Raw genomic sequence first — 23,463 nt, forward strand, 5'->3', positions numbered from 1 at the left:
AATGGTCCTGTAGGCCATTAAAGAAAATGTAATAGAATTCCCAGATAATTTGTCTCCTTATTCTTTTACAGCTAACATCTTCAAAACTAATGTACTGTATCTCTTCAAAATAGTTTTTAAAAGTCAGAAATGAAGATTTTTCACATAAACAGCAAAATTTCGTGACAATTTAGTCATATATCACTTACATTTGTAATAAAACCTGCACATACTTCATGATGTATCTCTCATTTACATTTCTTGTTTATCGCTAAGTAATAACAAATAAAACCGGCCCTCCGGATCGCAGTCATTTGTAATCGATACTTTAATAACATTGGTTTGAAAATACTTAGGAAACCACGAAAAACCGAACTGAGGGTAGCCGGCCTTTGGAATCGAAACCTGGATCTTCCGAATACTAGGTACGAGTGTTATTCATACACCACCCTGTTCAGCACTAATTTATTCAATTAGTTAATTGTAACTATTGATTTTCTTTTCCTATCCCATTGGCAGGCTTTAAAGTGATTAATAAATATTATACATTGCAAGTATAATGAAATATATGTTTCGGAAAACGTATTATGTGTCTTTCACGTGTTAAATTTTACATTACCTCGTTAACATGTTTCAGCCTGCTATTGTCCATCATCAGAACTGGTTGTTGCTGGTCTTGGTGCCTTTTGTTTGTGTTTCCTGTGAGGGTGTGTTTGTGTAGTGTAATGTGGAGTCAAAGAGTGTGTACGTTCTGAAATTGAGTTGTGTGTTGAGAATTTCGTTTGGATTTGTTTTTGTGTGTCTGTATATTTCGTACTGTTCTAGTGTGTATAGTTTCTGGCTTTTTGGTTGGATGTGTAGAATTTTCATGTCTGTGTTGATTCTCTGTAGGTGTGGTTAGTATTTGTGATATGTTCTGCATATGTGAAGTGTTTTGTAATTTTGTTATGGCTGTGATGTGTTATTTGTAACGTGTTTGAAATGATCTGCCTGTCTGTCCTATGTAGAAGTTGTTGCAAGTGTTACATTTGAGTTTGTATACGCCTGTGTGGTTGTATTTGTTTGTTTGTGTTGTTTGTGTGTTGAGGTATTTTTGTAGAGTATTATTTGTTCTGTAACCACACAGACGTATACAAACTCAAATGTAATACCTGCAACAACTTCTACATAGGATAGACAGGCAGATCATTTCAAACACGTTACAAAGAACACATCACAGCCATAACAAAATTACAAAACACTTTCACATATGCAGAACACATCACAAATGCTAACCACACCTACAAAGACATCAACATAGACATGAAATTCTACACATCCAACCAAAAAGCCAGAAACTAAACAAACTGGAACAATAAGAAATATACAGACACACAAAAATACATCCAAATGAAATTCTCAACACACAACTCAATTTCAGAACACGCACTCTTTGACTCCACATTACACTACACAAACACACCTCCACAGGAAACACAAACAAAAGGCGCCAAGACCAGCAACAACCAGTTCTGAAGATGGCCAATAGCAGGCTGAAACATGTCAACGAGGTACTGTAAAATTTAACACGTGAAAGACACATAATGTTTTCCGAAATGATATAGTGTTAAAAGTTGTGTAATCAAGATGTATAATGACATATATGTAATTTCTATACCTATTATTATTATTATTATTATTATTATTATTATTATTATTATTATTATTATTATTAATTTACACCAAGTAAAGTTGTCCCATTACAAGCCCCCCGAAAGACCCTTGTGGTTGTGGGATGTTAATCTACAATCAAGACAATCGATATTGGGTAGCAGTAAGGATGTCAGTTGTACATGCTGGCCGCATTTTTCCCCCGAGAAGACATCTTAGTATTCATTTCTGTTAGCGACTGAGTCATAGTGCGGTCGAAAGGATTGAATCAGTGGAAAAAATTCCTGACCTCACAGGGACCTTCTGACTTATAGCGCAGCGCTTTAACCGCGATCCTAGAGCACGCCCCATTAATCACAAGGTGCAACGAATTCGGAATAAATGTAGAAAATACGAGAAACGGCTGAACGCAATAAAATAAAGCAAAATACGGAAGATCCCGAGAAACGCAAGAGAGTTGGCAGATACACTGAAAATCATTAACCTACCGGTAATAATCTTACAAAAAAAAATCAGTGGGGTACTCTCCCACGGAGAGCTCCGCGAGGCTTCAGGCGTAGAATTACGTCAACAAAGTTCATGCGGGGAAAACGGGGTGGATTTGACTCAACGTTCGAAAGAAATTAAGATTTTAAACCAGTTCATTATTATTACTTTTTTTTTTTAATTTTACAGAGTTCATACATGGTATACAAGAGTTGACGTGTGTTATGCTCGAAGTTGATCGCTCAAGAAGACGTGGAGTTGGTTTGTTGTGGCAGCGGAGCCATGAGAGCACGGTTTCGGTACCCCAAAACGCACCACCCCACCACTTCCGCTAGGAGATCAGAGCGCAATCGAAACTTTCATAGTCGTGTACCCACATCCTTCTGCTTTCGCAACGTACACGGCGTTCCACTTCGACTCGGTGACAAAGATGTTTCTACGTCACACATTTTTCGTTCCATTCAACTCCGAAACGTTGATGTTACCTCCGAAGACGATCGGATAGACGTAATTTTATATAAAAAACGTTCGCATTACATATACTTATTTACAATGAATACATAATTATTTCTAGAACTCCCACGTATAATGTTGAAACAATACCTCAGACACAAGAACAATATAGTTTGCTTTAAAATTTCCAATATGTTCAGAGAAATAATCTCTGTTTCTAACTAAAACTATTTAACATAACAAGTTCCTACCTCATGGCAGTTCTTTTGAATCCGTGGTATAGATTAACATTTCTATTGGATTCTTGGAAAAGAAGGAAAACCCAAGCACTGCGGGTAATACATTTAAGGCAATTGGCAATTGTGTAGGGGAGTCCCAAGACCATCGTTCTGGAAATGTATCCACCCCGAGGCTAGACCTCTCTAAAACGACAATTCGTATTATGAGATTATAATTCGACTATTCATTATTCTTAACGTCATAAATTATAGTGTGCACTATCATCAGATTATATGGCGAAAATTTCGTAAACTTAGAATATGTCTGACCTAAAACAATTTTTACTTTTTTATTGTATGAACTATAAGGAGAAATATTGTGATGCTACAATAATTCGTTTTGAAATTCTGACACAAATACAAGTTTTCAACATGTCTGATATAAAAAATGGTTCTGGATGTTTCTTGCCTGTCTGTCTGATTGCTTGACTCCTAAACTATTGACCTAAATCATATATACCCAGATTGCTCGGCCTTACAGGCTTTGACGGTAACAACTTTTATCGGGTTTACTATGCTGTCATCTAGTTGTTACATAAGAAGTCACGTCTTGAATTGCATTAGCGACTGTACTACCATCTCGTGTTCGTTTACGGCGGACGGGTGGCGATCCTGGCGGTTGTTCTCTTCAAAGAGCTGCCGATTTTAACATAGGGATGATTAATCTGTTACAAAGATCTAGGCCATTGGTAAAATGGTGTTCATATTCAGTATGTACGGCTCAATTTATCAGGGAATGATGTACGTGAAATATAATTTGTGTAAAAAGAATCTTTATTTTAAATCAAAACACACAATGGCGTTCCACTGCAAGAAACCTCAGAGAATTTTCTTCTTAATTTTTTTGTGTCATGATGAATAAAGTGAGATATAAAACGGTGAATTTCGAAACAAGCCAAAAAAAAAACATTTCCTAAGCGAAATTAATTATGTAGGCTATATAATTATTTTATACTTTCATTGCGATTTTAGTCCACGTGTTCACTTCACTTCTTCTATCAGACAACTGCACAAATAGTGAAGAAATCTTTTCTTAAACTGTCGTTTTACGTTAAATGCAAACGCCCTTGTTTCTTAAATGATTGCATTACAGCAGGCATTCTCAACCAGGTGCTCGCGAACACCATGGCGCTCTTTTAATGACATTTGGTGCTCTCGTCATGCGAGTAAAAAAGTGCTCGCGAGCACGAACGCTCCTGAAGTCCTTTTTCAATTCAAACTTTGTTGTATGAGCTGAAACAAATAGTGTTCCCATCCATCAATTATAATATCTTAGAGAACTGACAGGCCTTTCCGTGTTTCATGGTGTGTAATTTCTTTTAATTCAGTGTGGACTTAATCAGAAAAATCGATATTATTCAAGAGAATAAATGGCTCCTGTGCGGAGTTTCAATTGATAGATCTCCAAGGCCTACTTAGCTCTGAAATATTTGTTATAAAAGGAGAAATTTATAGCCTTTGGAGAGCAGAAGATACGAAAAGATTCAGAATACTGCGTGGAACATCATTGAAATTTTGAGTAACATTCAAGTTCAAGAACATCATTATCCTGGTAAAGTGTTTTAAAATTTTATTTAATTGTTTATTTCTTTTATTAATGTATTACATAGGCCTATTAAATCTACCGGTATTCGATTTCATGGTGCTCGCTCACATAGTATTACATGGCAGTCTCTTCAGTGTTGCCAACTTATACTAGAGGATAAAATCACACAATGCCATGTATAATAATAATAATAATAATAATAATAATAATAATAATAATAATAATAATAATAATAATAATAATAATAATATAGTATTAACAATAACGATGTCTTGCTTATTTACCACATCTCATCTTTATGTTGGGGAGGTGTTTTCTAAAAGTTTCAATAATTTGTGAAAGAGTATATTTTTCTTCTGGATCTCTCGCACATTATGTTAGTAGTTAGTAGATCAGTGTAAGATCTAATATTAAACTGTATTTTGTCTGACAACATGAAATTCATTGCTTTGATTAACAGTTTATGAATCACGAGACCTAACCTAAAAATATATTTTGTTTGATCACGTGAAATGATTAGTATGAATTCCGAAAACGAATGCCACTTTGAAAAGTATGCTTTAGAATATTTAGGGCCTACTCCATTATTGTAATAAAAGTCTAAACACGAAAGAAATTAATTAAAATGCGAAATGGTATTTCTATCGATTACTCAAGGGCATGTATCACACGAAATATGTTATATTTATTTACACTTATACTTGTTTTTTTTTTTTTTTTTTAAGATGGGACATGACAGGAGCGTTGCGATCGGAAAAGCAACTGAATGTCACATAGCGTGGTAGGCCTGTTGCTATGGTAACAACGGTTGAGTTGCCAAACTTAGTTCCCACGTGACGTTGTTGACAAGTAACGTCATCTGTTAGCACAACCATAAAGCATCTAATAGATGCTATAGAGTTAACAACAACGAAAAAAAAAAAAAAAAAGAAAAAAACCTGACGAGTGTTTAATAGCTCTCTTGGCGACACTTATTGTGCACACAGTGTTAGCATTGGCACGTTTCGTTTTTGATTCTCTGTCGATTTTTGTATTGTTTTCTTACCTTCGCGTCAATTGTCAATGAATGTTTTAACGTCAGCCATTTTAACAATTGCTAGCTTCCATCAGCTGGCAGCGTGGAGTTCCTTATTCGCAACATGGCATTGTTGTTCCAAGCTGTCATGTCCCATCTTTAAAAAAAAAAAACAAGTATAGCCTACCTGACTCTAATCTTGAAATTGTAGCCACAACACAAAGCAACACATACAATAACTATTATGTATTAATATTAATACTGATATTAATTAATTATTAATTAGTATGTCCAGTAATGGCCTCAGAAATCTAAAACAATTTGAATTTTCAGAATTTAAACTATGTCACTGCTGCCAACATAACAGTTATAAAATCACTATCAGTTGTAGTATTTCTCAGTACCCAAAAGCGAAACGATTTTGGCAAAAGAAAATTCGACCTGCAAACTAGAAAACCACTATGATCCACTAGCTTATGCATTAATGGGAGAAAAATGGTTAGGTTTCACCCTTACGGTATTAAGTAAGCTGATCCGGACTATACTAGGCGCTGGTTGTAAATATCCCTTTGAGTGTGGATAAATATCGAAAGAAACACGATATCTAAGAAATAAAATGAAGAAAATGGGAATATGGTTAAGCTCTTGTCATAAGCCACTGATATATTTCAATATCAAGATGGCGTGCGAGGTTGGGTGGTGCTGTGGTGCTACATAGAGATGGCCACCAAAATTAGGTCTACTGTGAATTATGAAACGCTCCCGACCGACAAACGGCGCAAGACCCTGTTCGCGATCGTCGTTAGCATACGAGGGATGAGCACGGTGTCAATTAGAGAACGACATAGTGGCATTCGGGGATGTCTTTACGGTTAGGAAATTGCCTGAGCTATTTCTGTGATAACTCGGGGATTGGAAATCCAGCCGTAGGAATTCTGTTCATCTTATCTCTACTACAACGAATTTTAGGCCAATGTAAAATGGATCAACGTAGTCTAAATGCAAGAGTTTTGTTCGCCTCCTCCATGCAATCAATCGATCATCAATCAAATAGGGGTGGAGCCGTAAGGAGTGAGTTTTAATAGCAGGCAGAGTATTTAGCTAGTCCCCTGTTGATTTTGAAACACCAATGTATTTATTTTGTCAGGTACCCAAGAGTTTTCCCTAATTTCCTATGCTTAATCAATTTGGGATAGTCTAAGAGGCTTTTACAATTGAAGATCTGAATTGACAAACGTCCCAAGTACATTGAAGTAAAGTTTTCAGGAAAGCATAAAAACTATGTAGGCTTGCCATAAAGAGTATTGAAATAAATATTTGTATAATAAAAAAATGCAGGCTTAGAGTCAGATTTTGGATAGTCTTTTTTACAGAATGGTAGCCTATGCTATACACATTATGTCAGGTAAAAAGTCAATTCGGTAATTATTGGACTTTGGATGTTAGTCAATTCAGGTCTACAATTTATACATTGCTTAAAAGCCGCATGAACTTAGCAGTCCACGATTTATAGTAATGGAATACTGTAATATTTAAGAAAATCACTGCATGGTTTATAATTCTGAACAGAATTTAAGTTCATGTTGTCAGTCGGGAGAGGGTTAGCCGCTCGGTAGACAACGAGGTCGACTGCAGAAGTAAGACGGCGAAGCAATCAGCGTTGTCAATTCCAGTTTGCAAAAATACACTAAACGCTTTAAAAATAGCTACGCTAAATCTAGCATAAAAGCCACTAGATTTTTAGATGTATATTACATATTTCAAAATAGTAATAATAGACTATAAATAACACTAGTCAACAAATTTTAACTTTGAAAATTGTGCCGAAATGAAACATTGTTACTATCCACATATTTGGCATGCTGAATCCAAAAATGGAATCCATTTTTCAGCAGACCCTCAGATTTTCAGTTATTACCCTTATTACACTTCTGAAAAGTTCGATACTAACTAAGCAGTTCCACATTATTAATATCTAATGCAGAATGCATAAACATAGTCTTTCACTATTATAGTGGTGTTAGTACTAAAAATAAAGTATCCTTCATGCTATAATGATGTAAATACCTATTTACATTTACGTAGTGGAAGGAGGCGTCGCTTTAAAACACTTTTTTTGTGTGTGCTTTAGTATTCTCTCTTTGTATGAACGAGTAGTAATCACTCATCATAGATGGATCCCATCTCCCTTTATAACGCTGTTCCATCTGTAAAATGTTTTGGTGAAAGCGTTCTCCTTGTTCGTCACTCACTGCACCCAAGTTTTTAGGAAAAAATCTAAATGAGAATGCAGGAAATGAATTTTGACAGACATCCTCTATCCAAAATTCTTATAATTCTGAAAGAGACTCTGAACTAGTTGTCATTATTTTCTTCCTTCTTGTTGCCGAGGAACTCATTCACAACACTTTTAAATGACTCCCATGCTACACGTTCGTTTGGAGTTAATTTTTTCTGAAAAAAAAAAATCGATCATGCATCATTTTTTAACCTCAGGTCCAATGAATATTCCTTCTTTTAATTTTGCAGCACTCAAGCCAGGGAATATTCTTCGTAGATATTTGAAACCTTTGCCTGCTGTGTCCATACCTTTCATAAAGTTCTTCATGAGCCCTAATTTAATGTGTAAAAGATGGAGATATATTTTTGTGGCTCAACTAAAGGTTTAAATTTTACATTATGTTTCCCAGGAGTGAAATCTTCTCTTCGTTTATTTTATTTTATTGGGTTATTTTACGACGCTGTATCAACATCTAGGTTATTTAGCGTCTGAATGAAATGAAGGTGATAATGCCGGTGAAATGAGTCCGGGGTCCAGCACCGAAAGTTACCCAGCATTTACTCGTATTGGGTTGAGGGAAACCCCCGGAAAAACCTCAACCAGGTAACTTGCCCCACCCGGGATTCGAACCCGGGCCACCTGGTTTTGCGGCCAGACGCGCTGACCGTTACTCCACAGGTGTGGACTCTTCTCTTCTTGGTCATTCCTTGATTATATAGTGATGTTGAGTATCTCGGCTGTCCCAAAGGCACAGAAAAAAGCATATTTAGTGAATCCACTCTGCATTCCATGTAGAAGAATTTAAGATCCCGCAAATATGCCAACAATGGTTTTCATATTTTAATGACTTTAAGAATACGACGCATGTTTTCGTATGTTTCTTTCATTGTTGTACTGTATGCTATATATATAGGAAAGTTTATTACGATTTTGTAACAAAACGGCTTTCAGACTAATTTTAGAAGCATCAATAAATAAGCGCCACTCTTCAGCATTATGTGTAATACCTAGTTTCAATCAGTCCATTTACATCGCTGCATGTACAAACTCCAGAATCTGTAACTATAAAAATGGTAATAGATCCTTATTTATGTTTCTAAATACTGAAACATTAGTATCTTTATCCAGCACCTTCCATTCCTGAAGACGAGATTCTAGAAGCTCAGTCAGCTGTTTAATTAAGTACAAATCACGTACCAGATCGTTGAGTTCCACCTAAGTTTTAAATGTGGCTTTTCTTCTCTCTCTTCATCTGGAATGTAGACGTCATCCCTTGATGTAGAGGGCTGCACATCATCAGATGACGTTATGTCAGATTCCGATTCTTCTTGCCATGTAGAAGGTGGAATGGGAACAGGTAAATTTTCTCCATGAGGTATTGGTCTTACAGCTGATGGGAGATCAGGAAAATGAATGAGTCTCTTTTTTTTTTAAGAAAATCCAGTAACATTGGTTAAGCAGAAATAACACTCATCTTCGTGGTTCTTTTGTTCACGCCATACCATTAGTTCGGGAAGTTTTTACAATTATGCATTTGCTTCTTCAATTCATTTCACACAGAACAGTTCACACTACTAACAAAACCTCTACACCCGAACTAAACAAAATACAGACTGACTGTCTCTGTTTTCATTACCAGGCACCCTATAAGTATATATTTTCTTTCAAGTATCAACAAACCATGATTCAGATGTATCAAGTGAAGAGGGACTTGGTACATGTATACTAGGTATTGAAAAATGTTATAAATTCTATATTTATAAAGCTAAATTATTGGAATTTATTTAATGTGTATTTACCTTGTTAAATGGGAATACGTATGCATACATTGAAATTAAACGTAGGCTCCTGTGGTTTCCACCAGTTTCCTCAAGCGGCCGGTAATGGAATCCACAGTCTTCTGGAGGAAGTTGCGTGGGGCATTGGTGATAATTCCCCGAATCCGTGCTTCCAATTCTTTATTGTCTCTGGACGGATTGTGGCATTCCTTCCTTTCTCTGTATGGCACCATCTCTGAACGAAAACAACGGAATTCCACACTTCATAGCGCGCAGTTCGTTCGCGAACAAGCAGGTGATTAACCATCTTTGCTATTGTTGCGCGAACCGCCCCTTACGGCCACCATCTATAATACGGACGCGCAAAAGTTCAAACTCTATTTAATGATTTACATGTACACACAATTTTCATTATGGTTGCACCAATATTAAAAATTCCACAGTCAATTAATAATACCTAGTTACTTCCCGCCAGCACTGTATTTATGGCTATTCATAAAATACAACATTGTTGCAGTGCTCGGAAACCTGACGCGATGGAAAAAATCTGATTATATATTCGTAATCAGCGCATCAGACTTGGTAATAATCAGCATTCTGTTTGTCGGCACAAAACATGCTGTTGACTAGTGTAATTATTAAACACCAAAACTACAAAAGAAGAGATTCTACATAATCATAATCATCGTCGTCTTCTTCTTCTTCTTCTTCTTCTTCTTCAATTCCGGCCGTAGTTGTGGAAGTTGAAGCACCTGCAACTTCTGGTCTATATGTTTCCATCGTTACGATTTTTTTAACAATGTGTTCAGGCAAGTCAAAATCATGGCAACATTTATCACACATTTGTATGAATGTGAGTGTGATTGTGAGTGTGCCGGGTTAATATTAATTAACCAATCATCACAAATATAAAAATACATCAGGACTGTCGCTGGGCAGTAACCTGAACACACGTTTCAGCGTCACATTATTGACAAGTAACTCCATCTGTTAGCACAACCATAAAGCATCTAATAGATGCTATAGAGTTACCAAGAACGAAAAAAACAAAAACAAAAAAAAAAAATCACACAGTCTCAATGCAGCCTTAACTGTCAAAATTGACCGTGATATCTTTGTTCTCATTCTATTTCTAATTTTGGTTTTAATTATATTCATCTGGCTAAATAGCCTTTCTACTTCTGCATTTGACCAGGGAAGACAGAGCACACAAAGTGTCTAGCCTAATTCTTTGAATGGGTTCATATCTGAAGTATCTTTATACTGAAAAACTTCACAGCAAAAACCACTGTTAAAACATGGTGTGGTGGCTCCACGTGTTATGTATGGTTCGGGGCTTCCTCTTCACTACAGACGAGAGGAATGTTAACACAGGACAAAGTCAAGTATAGTTGTTTAAAGAAAAAACAAATTCTCACTGATCTGAGCGCGAAAAAAAACTAGATTTCCCCAGTGATCTCAACATTATAAACAGGATACACAATTCCTGTAGACAAATGCTGAAAAAATCGTGACGTGTAACTTCCGTACTATTGGCACACCTGAAGCGTATCTCTCTCTCTTTCTAACTCACTAGGGAATGGTTGTTTCGTTGAAATAAGTGCATTTTTAATTATATTTCTTTAATTTGCCGTTATAATGGTGAACTACTGTGCAGCATACGGCTGTAAACAGTTACAAACACCAGGAAGTGGAATTCAGTTTCACAGATAAGCTATTTGCATCAAAACATGAATTCGAAATTATAGTATTGGCCACCTATCTAGTCAGTGATCTGATCACGATGTGATATTATATCATTATTACACTGCGGTATGTTATAGTATTTATAGGTGAAACTTCGATTACCCCAGAGGCTACATAACAGTGTAAATAAATTATCAAATTCTTCAACCAATGAGTCCACTCTTTGTTAGCTGAATCAGAATGTGGATCAACATCAAAATTTTCTGTTATAAGATATTTATGCATTGTGAATACTGTATATTCATTTAGTTGATTAAATTGTAATGAAAATACCTAATACATCTGTTTAGGTGTTAATCAAAAATGTATTTTTTAGGTTTCTATACCAAGTGTTGATAATATTCTTTCTTCTACTTGGTCACAGAAAATCCTAACTCAGTTCCGAACAGTCATGTATCATTTCGTAACTACAAAACATGATGGTATAGTTCTTGTAAAATAAGCGTATTGTCTGTTAAGAATTTTGTTGTGAATAAAATATCGATTATAGTTACGTTAGTTTCACATTAAGCCCTCGAATTTGAGTACTGGTAGTATAACCAAACTGTTCCTAACAGTATCTAAGACTGAGTAACAAACAAGTGACGTTAAGTTTCCAAACAAGCGCGGACATAGAGACCCAGGGCCTCTAGGCAGTTAACAGAATAGGATTTGTTTAACGTACCGGTATTTTGACTTTAGAAAATAGACAAGCAGACTTAGAAATTAAGTAGATAAGTATCAACTATACTTTTTTACATTTATAATGACAAGATTACCTCTGATTGAGATTCTGGCTGATATCCCTGATCACAAATACGTAATCAGGGCTGATACGTATATATCTACTATTAGGCAGTACATTCCACTTGACATGTGTCAGAGGAAGAACAATTAATTGTTTGTATACATCTGAAATCTGATTAGTAAAATATGTTCCTAGTCAGCGATGTATGCAATGGAGAGGGGAAAGGCGATGGCCACCCTACCCCATTAGCTATCTCCTGGCGTACTTGCTTCATGAGTGAGGGCGGTAATAATCAAAATATCTCGTATTATTTATTCGTGGAAATGCTACATCTGGAGCTCCTATGTCTCATTGAAACCTGTCTCCTGTCTTTGCACTAAACAACAACTATTTATTACAAGATTATATTGCCAGGCGAAAGTTTTAGTGTCAACAAATAACACTATTATTATTGTTATTATTATTATTATTATTATTATTATTATTATTATTATTATTATTATTATTATTATTATTATTATTATTTCCGCCGCCCCTGGCCGGGGCTCCCTCCGAAGTTGGGACCCTAGGCAGCTGCTAGTTTGCTTAGGCAGAAGTTCGCCGCTGTTCCTACATAATGTTTGTATGTATATTACGTATTTTTCAAGTATACCCCTTTAACTATTGACCTTTTGGTGCGATATCAGTATGATGTAATATTTTGTGTGTATTGTTATTTTGATGTACGGTATTGAATTTTTCTTCTAGTGCTTATGTACCATTATTTAGTATTTATTATGTTTATACTTCGCGTTTTTTATTGATATGTATTTCTGCTAAGAAAAGAATCAATTTTAACAGGAAACTTAGCTCTTATATCACATACAATTAAGTATAACAGACTTTTATATTGTAAGGTCAAAGTATAGATACCGGTATGTACCTATAAAAATCGGTAAATTTAGTTACATTATTTATAGTAATTAAATTCGTGACAAGCCAAAAATTATACACTTTTAATGGCAAATAAATCTTTCTACTTCAACATATATAACTTTCGGTTTACTACCAGTACTACAATATATGTGTAAAAACTGTATGAATATAATTGTGTGCTTTTCTTGTACCGTATTTAACTTTTATTTTAACTTAATCTTCACTATTCCTAACCCATATTTATCCATCTGACCGGGAGTAGTGCATGTGGCCTAGAAGAGGTAAGAGATTTCTTTTAGGCTTACATATTTGTGTTTAGTTTTGATATGTTTACATTGGTTTGTATTTTTTTTATAGAAATAATGCAGAGCACTTTATATATACTTAATTTCATTTATGATTTTTACGTCAAAGTTTAGAGAATTCATAGCTCATATTAAATTGAAAGAAATAGTTCATAATAACCCACAATATAAATAATTTCAATATTCATACACGAATTTTGGCGGTAACATCGTGCAGCAACTGTTTTAGAAAGAGAGAGAAATTCCGTCACCAACATGGCGACGCGGAACCCAGTGGCACGATATTTTAACATAGGGTGTTTCCTCCATTTTAGTATAGAGCTCAATGGATTTCCCACTGCCCACAATTCAATAATTTTTCCCCACCAACAGAGAAAGAGAAAACAACTAGATTTAGCGGGAAAACCACAGTGTTGGCAACACTGAAGCCAATGCCCGAAGAAATAAGAGCATCGGAGAAGTCAAAAATGAAAATTTAGAAAAATATCTAATAAATATAAAGAAAACATTATAGTAGGAAAGGAATAGGTCCATGGCATTTCATTTAGATCTCATCTCAACATTTATCTTACCGTCCGAGGGAAACCAAGTCGTGCTAATGACTAAACTAATTAGCTTGAAGCGTGACTCTATTAAAACCTTGGGGGAGGGGGGGGAACCATCGATCGGCATTTTATGAGGAACATACATTATTTAACAATATAATGTACAATTATTGTTATTTAATGAATTCCTATGATTCGTCCTGGAACAAAAAAATTATAATTTTTTCGAGACATATATTTATGACCGGCCACTAGGTATTTCGCAACATAGTGTCGTATGTATTGGGGTAACTCGGTTCAAAGAACGTCACCGATGCCCCGCCTGGAGTTCGTCAGATAAGTCGTGCGGGACGTTGTCATTCCAATACACGCATGAGAGAGAAAGACATTACAAGATAACACGGCTATATGAAGAACATTGTGAAGTTGGAGATACTGATATACTGTAAACACACGTTCCCAGTTTTATTAGTAGTCAGATTATACATTGGTTGAATTTCGTTGATGGACTGTGCGAGGTTGTCGGAAAGAGGAAGAAAGAGGCGATAGCCTTTTCTGACTTTTCTTGCGCACAAGTGAATGGAGTTATTGACCGTAACTATGTATAGCATTTATTTTCATTGCTTGTTTTTATTCACATACAGTACGTTCTTGTTTGGCAGTTTCCTCACCTTCTGCGTTCTTCTCCCCTCCAATCGTCCTTGTGTGAATTTTTGTCAGTTCGATTTGCCCTTGTAAGATCCATTATTACAATACTGATCTTTCCACTTTGCGATTTAGTGCCTAAAATATCGCTGCTAACTGAGCAGATTCAATATCTACTATGCCTGTGTATTTAAAGCGGCGCAGAGCCAAAGCTGTAACATATGTCACGTCAATTTATAATTTTCTTTATTCGGAAAAGAGCTCAAAGCAGAACATGCATGGCACAAACTTTTTTAGAGGCAAACCCATCACCAAAGAAATAGTGAATATCCAAGGGACTACAGCTACATCAAAGAGCAAGCGCACAGATAAAACTATAGACGGGAAAAGTGTAGAATACTCGAAAACAAACGTGGTAAATTATGTTTTATACCGTATGTAGATAGTAGCCAATTATGAATAACTTTATATTTAAAGTTAATCACGTGATTTTCTGCTCTTGATTGAGAGCTTCCTTGTTAAGCATTATAAGAAGTGTGTACGGACATTGCTCTCTGAAAGACAAATGTCAGACTCAACTAACCTTGCAGTGGTGCCTCTCCTTGTCTTCGTGAAAGGGATGTCAAGCGCGAACTGTGGACCAGCAGGATGAGCGCGACCGTTGACCACTAAGCAGATTTCTCTCTCCATTGTATGACGCTGTTGCCACATCGCACCTCCAGTACACGAAGAAAGTTCCCTTGCAAGGTTTACAATGTTATATTAAAGAAACATTAGCAAAAGTGGGACTTAGTTATAAGAATTATTCTTTAACTATAGGATCATGATGATAATGGTAACAACAGGAATAATCCCTGGCGCCATTACAAGACGTGTCCCTACGCCCTCCAATAATTTTCTGTATCATGTCAATGTATTTTCATCACATTGTGTAGGAAAGTATGTCCCATGCCCAACTCGTATTGCTTACTAGACTCCATTTTTAAATCAATCTAGCAAAACGCGACAATTACATTTAAAATGTTATAAAATATAATACATATTAAGTTAATATGAATTAATAGCTTACATTTAAAGCAAATGGTTGTATTTTTACATACAGTTTCTTCGATTGCGTTAAAACATGCTCGGTGCTATAAGCTGTTGGGATGTAACAGCTTACTTATCGCTCTTAACCCACGATCTACGCAGTCGGGCACAGATCTGCGTCAGACCGACAGTTTCCTTATAACTATTGCGTTATATCCTAATCGCTGGTCTTATCGTCGCATATGTCGGGGAACTAATGCATCATCTTTAAGAAAATTTAGTATGATCATAATTGCTCTAAATTAATCATTTATACACCCCTATCATCATTCAGATAAGCGATTTCTGTGATTTTTTTTAACTGTCATAATATTCAGTTTGCAGGTTATGTGAGCGTCTACGAGTAGATTAACAAAATATGTATTTCGTGGGTATAAAGCGTCATGCCTTGGACTATCGAGTCCTCATGGGGAAGAAATTTTCTCGTGAAATTTCGGTTAGTGTGCCCACCCGGATGGATGATCGTTCACTTTCACTGAGGGATGTGGATGTGAGACTAGCAGTCGACTGGCCCTCCGTGGGCTGTCGCGCCAAGGATTATTATTATTATTATTATTATTATTATTATTATTATTATTATTATTATTATCATTATTATTATTATTATTAATGCTGTCGATCGATCAAAATATTTAATCAATTAACGATTTGAATCTAATCGATTAAGCTATAGATTAATCGAGCTTTGATCGATTTGAAAAAAGTTTTAATATATTGTAGTACACTTATTATTGTTAAATTTAATTTGTGTTTGGTGATAAGCATAAGTAAAAAAATTTAGTATACTGTCAGGGGCGGATGCAAGGGGGGGGGGATTAAGGGGATATATACCCTCCCGAAATTTTGAGAAAAATACGAAACAAGAAACAAAAATAATATTAATTTTAATTTGTGAATGTACATAGGAATTAGAGAGTTTCCACGTAAATTCTCTTTGCTAAAATGTTAAATTCCAAGAACTGCAAGAAGACAAACACAGAGTTCTTACTTCAAGACAGAGAGTCATGAAGAGTATTTTAGGCTTGTAATTTTCCTTCTATTTTTAGACTATTTCATTAGTCAGCTCAAGGACAGGTTTTTAAATCATAAGGGAATCCTAAAGTCCATACAAACTTTTCTGCCTAAAAACGTCATCATTATTATTATTATTATTATTATTATTATTATTATTATTATTATTATTATTATTATTATTATTATTAAAAACATAGTGCGAGCATCAGATGAAGATTTAGAAACTGTTGTTGAGGCTGTAGTAAATCAGTGGCCCAATGATGTTGATGCATCACCAGAGTCTTTCTTCAATGAATTGAAGAGATGTGGAGAAGAAATTTCCTTGATCAGAAAAATCTTCACCTAATACCTACTGTTTTTATATCATCTTTAAACAGGTGCAATGAAATTATTTTTCCCTGCACTCGCAAGGCGCTGAAACTTTTCTGCACGTTGCCTGTAACTACAGCAAACCAGTACGGTCGTTCTCAACATTGCGAAATTTGAAGGCTTACTTGAGGAGCACGATGGGAGCAGACAGATTAAATGGACTGGTCTTGATGTATATACACAAAAATGTAGAAGTAGAAGCTCATGAAGTACTGGATGAAATGTCTAAGAAGCCTCGTCGCCTTCTTCTGTAAATGTCATTCTGTCAATGTTTTTGTATTGCAGTCATTGTAAATGTTAAAATTAAAAAATTATGGTTTATTTAACAACGCTCGCAATTGCCGAGGTTATACCAGCGTCGCCGGTGTGCCGTAATTTTTTCCCTCAGGACTTCTTTTACATGCCAGTAAATCGACTGATATGAGGCCTGTCGCATTTAAACACACTTAAATGCCATCGAACTGGGTTGGGGTAGAACCCGCAACTTCGAGCACCGAAGGCTATACCGACTACGCTACTCAGGCCAATTTGTAAATGTTTGTGACTCGGAAACAAATTTTGAGTATATAAACTTATTTCTCATTACTCCAATTTTACTATCTCCTCAAATCCCTCCCCGAAAAAAAAATCCTGCATCCGCCCCTGTATACTGTATATGTATTTACTATATCGTTGTATTACAAAACAATACTATTCTAGTTATGTACTAACATAATTATTATATAGGCTTATAATTTATTGTGTGAATAATTCTCCGGGGATTTTTGAGACAAAGACAAAAAAGAAGTATGAAGACTCATCTAGTTAACACTGCTTCATCCATGATTTTAAACATGTGAGTGCACTCACATGCTCCGAATTAAGTGTTGTTCTACGTTTAGTAACAATGCTTCCTGCATCACTAAACATGATTTTTTCTTCTGCCAAGCACTTCTCTACAATCGTTCAATTTAAATCTAAACGTTTAACCGAGTTTACTTCTCAAATTCTCATAGACCTATGACATAATGGAGTTCTCACTTTTTTCACAGACCACAGAAATCTGATTTTTTTTTCTTTAGCAAACTAAACACAAAGCTTCATCTATAAACTCTGTAAAGAAACTGCAACAGAACAGCAGACTGGCCCCTTGTAATCGGGTTACAAAATTTTATAAAGAGAAGAAGGTGGTTACTCTCTCACTTGCACACAGTGCAGACATGGCTAAGGGATGTGGGGGACGAATTCCAGAAAAGTTATTGTTTAGTCAACTGTCCGAAGACAGGTTTGAACCTCATAATTAACACCAATAAGGCATCACTCATGAGGCAACTAGACCTAAAGATAATGGGGTAGGGTGGCCAGTTCCTTTCTCCCTCCAATACATACATCGCCAATTAGTTACATATTCCATTAATCAGACTTCAGATGCATACAAACAATATTATTGTTCTTCCTCTGACACATATCGTCAAGTGAGATGTACTACCTGATAATAGATATACATATCAGCCTATTATTATTATTATTATTATTATTATTATTATTATTATTATTTTGTTAATGTCGGGTATTTGACTATTTGTCATTCATCCATATGAAACCAGTTGTGTAGACCAATTTATCGACAGAGTCGCCCACGGTGCGCCATAGGAGGCTGGTCTACGCTACACCTCCGGAGTTCCCGGAGAAAAGCTCTATGTTACCCCGACTACGAGTTTGCCCAACACAAGTTATAAATCGGGGATACTCCTTGGTCGAACCCGAGTCCACAGCATTATAGGTCTAGCGCTCTAGCCACTAGACCACCGTCGCGGCTATTGATATTTATTATTATTATTATTATTATTATTATTATTATTATTATTATTATTATTATTACCCAATATTTATTAACCAACGTCACCAGTGGTAACATTCTCTACAGAAGGTTCTTCCTTGGTAAAGTTCAATCTATACACTCTTTGAGTAAAGCTCTTGTTTTAAACGTTTTTTGGAAGTTGATGTTACCAGAGCCAATGTCTATTGGTTGAACTAAGTTTCATGATTATCGAAAAAACATAGTATAGTTTCAATGGGCAATATTAAATGTCCCGCAGTTAAACAATTTGTCAGTAGAATTGCTACCTTTCAAAGACTGCTGGGCTGGACAAACCTCTCATCTACAAGAACTGAGGGGCAAAATGATTTCTTTTTAAATTCAGTTTACTTTATATATTATCTCACTAGTGAAAGCAACCAATATAAAATTCAATATTTCCCATTTACACACTAAAGTAATTTTAAAATAAAGTGTCAATATTAATAACTTAAGCCTAAATAATGCCCTTTATCGCTTACGCTTTTCAATATCTACTTATTGTTAGCGGATTTCGTGAACAACTGTTTTCATAACATGAGAGAGGTGACAGTAGAAGGAAAAATAATAAAATGCATACGATTTCCTGATGATATGGCTTTATTAGCAGAAGAAGAGATAGGCCTGGTACTAAGGAATATGCTACTGGAACTAAAAGACAGCTATGAGCAGAATGGAATGAAGATAAATGCAAAGACGAAGACCATAGTTATCGGAAGAAAAATAAAGAAGATAAACGTGTGAATTCGAAAAGATTGCATGGAGCAGAACGATGAAGTGAAGAGAAATGACAAAAGCAATTTGAAATGTGGATATGGAGAAGAATGGAGCGTATGAAATGAACAGGAAAAATAAGAAATGAAACTATGTTAGAAAGAGTGGATGAAGAAAGAATAATGTTGAAACTGAGAAAAAGAAATTAGCTGGATTGCTGACTAAGAATAAAATGTCTACTGAAGAATGCATTAGAAGAAATTGTGAATGGTACAAAAATTCGGAGCAGAAAATATCAGGTGATAGACAACATTAAGATATATGGGTCGTATGCGGAGACTGTAACAAAAAGGTAGAAAAGAGGGAAGCTTAGAGAATGCTAGGTTTGTAATGAAGAACTGCCTTTGGGCAGAAAACTATGAATGAATGAAGCTCATGGAGTTAACATAAAAAATATGAACACTAAGAAAACGTCTTTACATGCTCATTCAAGTTTATGTTTCCATTCATATTTACTATTAGAATATTGTTCTTTGCTGCTCTCAAAATCGGCATAGGCTGTGTTTGCTCGGTATCCGGGCCAGTGTTTCAAATTTCGGGACAATCCCGCCGAAAACTAGACAGGTAGTAATCCTGTCAGTGAGCTTAGCACTTTTTTGTTTACGTACAGGGCGTTTCCGAAACTTTGTGCGAAATTTCTACGAGTGGTTTAGGGTGTTATAAGGAACAATTTTCGATAACGAACTCAAGTTCAGTAACCCCTAATTAAGAGGTTATGGTCTTTACTACTAGTTGTAACATTTTATTGGAATGTAGGAAACCCTTAAGACATTTCAGTAATTTTGGTCGAAATTTAAGTGTTATAAATCTTGAACCTAAATGCTAACAGCTTTTATTGTTTAATGATTTTATTAGACACGATTTGAATGGTTTAGAGCCATAGTGGGCCAAGCGCCATTTATTAAAAACGGAGAAAGCAAGGGTTAAAGTTAAGTGAATACCATAGTTTAATGAATACTGACATATCATTCAGTTTTAATGTGTTTACTTTATATTACTTGCTATATGTTTCCATTTAATTATGGTAATAACTTCATTTTAACCCTTGTTTTCTACCCTTCATTTATTATATTGTTTTATTCATAATGTTATCCACAACATATTATATTTCTAAAGATAGTGTTCAAATGGCGGCCTCCAACTTGGATACAGGAGTTGTAACGTCTCTGTAAAGACTGTCGCATTATCTCTCAAATTGCTGTCTTGTATGAATCACGTCGTACGGAACTACAATGTATTTAATTCTTACAATACGTTTTTATTTATACTATCTACTGGTGTCTCGTAAACAAGACTTTTAACATGGTGCCATAGGAAAAAATGTAATAGGGATGTCTGGGGAGCACGATGGCCATTCAACAGTCTTTCAGTCCATTTCTCAGGGAAATACTGAGATATTCACGAATTCCACGTGTAAAGTTTTTCGAGGCACCATACCGCAGCAGCCACATGTTTTGACTGAAAACAAGTGTAACTACGAAAGCGTCTGCCTCAGAAATTGCCCATAACTTATAAATTAGGTCTTACTGGACTTGAGTTCTTTATCTCAAATTACTCCTTATAACACTCTTTACTAGTCCTAGAAATTTGGTACAAAGTTAGAGAAACACCTGTATATATTTACTTAGGTCTTTTATTGTGCATAGTACGGATCTTCTGAAAGGAAATTCAAGAAAATAAACTATAAAACAGAAATTTCATTGGTAGCTTGCTAATTGACTTGTGAAACACGTAAACGCTTAATGAGAAAGTGCTTCATCTTCGTAATATTGGTAGATACTGATTTTTATTTTTAAAGTTTCAGGGCCATATTCATAGACATTCTTAGCGCGGGCTTCCGGTGGATGATCAGCGACTAACGTTTTTCGTATTCATAAATCAGTGTTAGCGATATGATATGATATGAATCCTGTACAAGTAATCAGTCTATAGCCGGGGCTAGTTTAGCACGCTCGTAGCGCGGGCTAGCGAAATGTCTGTGCATAGCACCCTCAATTACTAACCCTAAGTCAATATATACAGGTGTTTCTCTAACTTTGTACCAAATTTCAAGGACTCGTAAAGAGTGTTATAAGGAGATATATTCTGTAGGATCAAAAAATAATAATAATCTTTACGTAGATTTAAAGTTTCAGATTTACTTCTGTGGCTTTTAGTTGGTTACGAAACTTAACAAAGCTTTGCATCCCACAGTTTGAAAAACACAATATACGCTCTACCAAGAGCAGCTAATAACTATGGAGACTCATTCGTGGCGAGTTAACAAGGCCTGCATGTATGACGAGCTGTGGAGTTCACAATTCCACAGTTAATATGCTACATGTGACCAGCATTGGAATGTTCACTAAAAGCACCACACTTGAAAGTCAATCAGTTTCAACACTTAATACTAGCTGAGAACAAGCACTGACATTTTAACTGTCTTCTAAATGTTCATTCGTTTTAATAATGTGACAAATTAGGTAACATTTTCTTCTTGGCATTAAGGGGTTAGATACAGCTTAAAGGAGTAAAATTTTGGAAATATTCAACGTTTTTTTCCTCTATTACTGTATCTTGTACAATAATGAAAATTAGTATGTGTAAAACACTGTCCTTCTGCTATATGATAAACATGTTTTTACGATTTAAAAAAAAATATTTATTTTTTTATTTCTTTCAAAATTCAAAGTTCACTGTGCAGTGATGAAGCGTTTCCCTCATAACTCAAAAAGTATCCAGCATTCTGTGATGAACATTTTTGTGTGTATTTATGCATGTCATATCTACTTGTACAATATGATACAAAATCACTTCTCTGCCTTTGATAGATTGATAAAAAAATTTATTTTAAAAAATGATCAAATACTCGTATCTAACACAAAATAAAAATATATATTGTTTATTGAGGAACGTAGTTGAAAGAGCATGATATTGTAAACATGAGTTTCAGCAATAAAATAAAAGAGAGAGAGAACATGAAAAAGTTAAGTTTATGAGTTATGAGGGAAACGCTTCATCACTGCACAGTGAACTTTGAATTTTGAAAAAAATATATAAATATATTTTTTTAAATCGCAATATATATATATATATATATATATATATATATATATATATATATATATAGCAGAAGGATAGTGTTTTACACATACCAACTTTCATTATTGTACAAGATACAGTAATGGAGGAAAAAAATGTTGAATATTTCGAAAAATTTTATTGCTGTAAGCTATACCTAATCCCTTAAATAATAGCTTATATATTAACTGCAGAACCAAGAATTGGGTAAATATAACTTTATCCGCACAAAGAACGCATTAACTAAAATAAAATTTTATCCATATAGCAGAAAGAAAATATAGTGAAATCTTTAATTTGAATTCCACGAAATAAGTATAAAAATTAATACAAAATTCTAAATAACAAAAAATTAATTATCATTAACATCAGTTGCACAATTAACACTATTCGTTGAAGAAAGAGTGAAAGTGTTGTTCTCACAATAATGAAGCCGCAAATAAAAAAAATACAAGCTTTTATTATACACGTCACATACAGAATGACCAATATAAAACTTTACCATTTTAATCAGTTACAGCGTTTGAACAAAAAACAGCAAACCCGCGAATTCTTCCCACTTCTAAAGCATACAGTAGACTTATTTCCCTTCATGTCACAACAAATGTTAGAATGTGTCCTCCACTATCATCCAAACAGAATTGTAGGCCTCCCCGTCGCAACATGTAATGTGGTTGTCAATGCTGTAAACTTCATTCCTGATGTTTTCCCGCAGCTGAGCAAGTGTCAGACTATTTACATATAGGGTAAACATTGGTAATTTCGTGATAATTTCATGAAAACTAATTTAAAATGCAAATGTGTAAATATATCCTTATTCCGATTTTTTCATCTAAAAAACGATAACTTGCTGTACAAATCTGGAGACATAAAAGATTGGATACGTTCTTGAATATGTCCCAAAAACAACTTTTACAACTTAAGCTGAAAGGTTGGTTATTTCGTGATAACCTTGGTAATTTCGTGATATT

At 35.1% G+C, this 23,463-nt stretch overlaps 1 protein-coding gene across 1 annotated transcript in view; it reads right to left on the reverse strand.

Annotated features, from left to right (window-relative positions):
• The window catches only part of Hexo1 (Hexosaminidase 1), a 90,369-nt gene extending 74,825 nt beyond the window's left edge, over positions 1–15,544 (reverse strand). Inside the window, exons 1-2 of the mRNA XM_069845528.1 lie at positions 15,419–15,544; positions 14,933–15,088 (exon numbers count right to left, since the gene is read on the reverse strand). The gene's annotated coding sequence lies outside the window, so the exon portion shown is untranslated. The remainder of the gene's footprint in view (positions 1–14,932; positions 15,089–15,418) is intronic.
• Between the last annotated feature and the right edge of the window lie 7,919 nt (positions 15,545–23,463).

The sequence above is a fragment of the Periplaneta americana genome, chromosome 14 (assembly GCF_040183065.1).
Source record: "Periplaneta americana isolate PAMFEO1 chromosome 14, P.americana_PAMFEO1_priV1, whole genome shotgun sequence".
Taxonomy (NCBI): Eukaryota; Metazoa; Arthropoda; class Insecta; order Blattodea; family Blattidae; genus Periplaneta; species Periplaneta americana.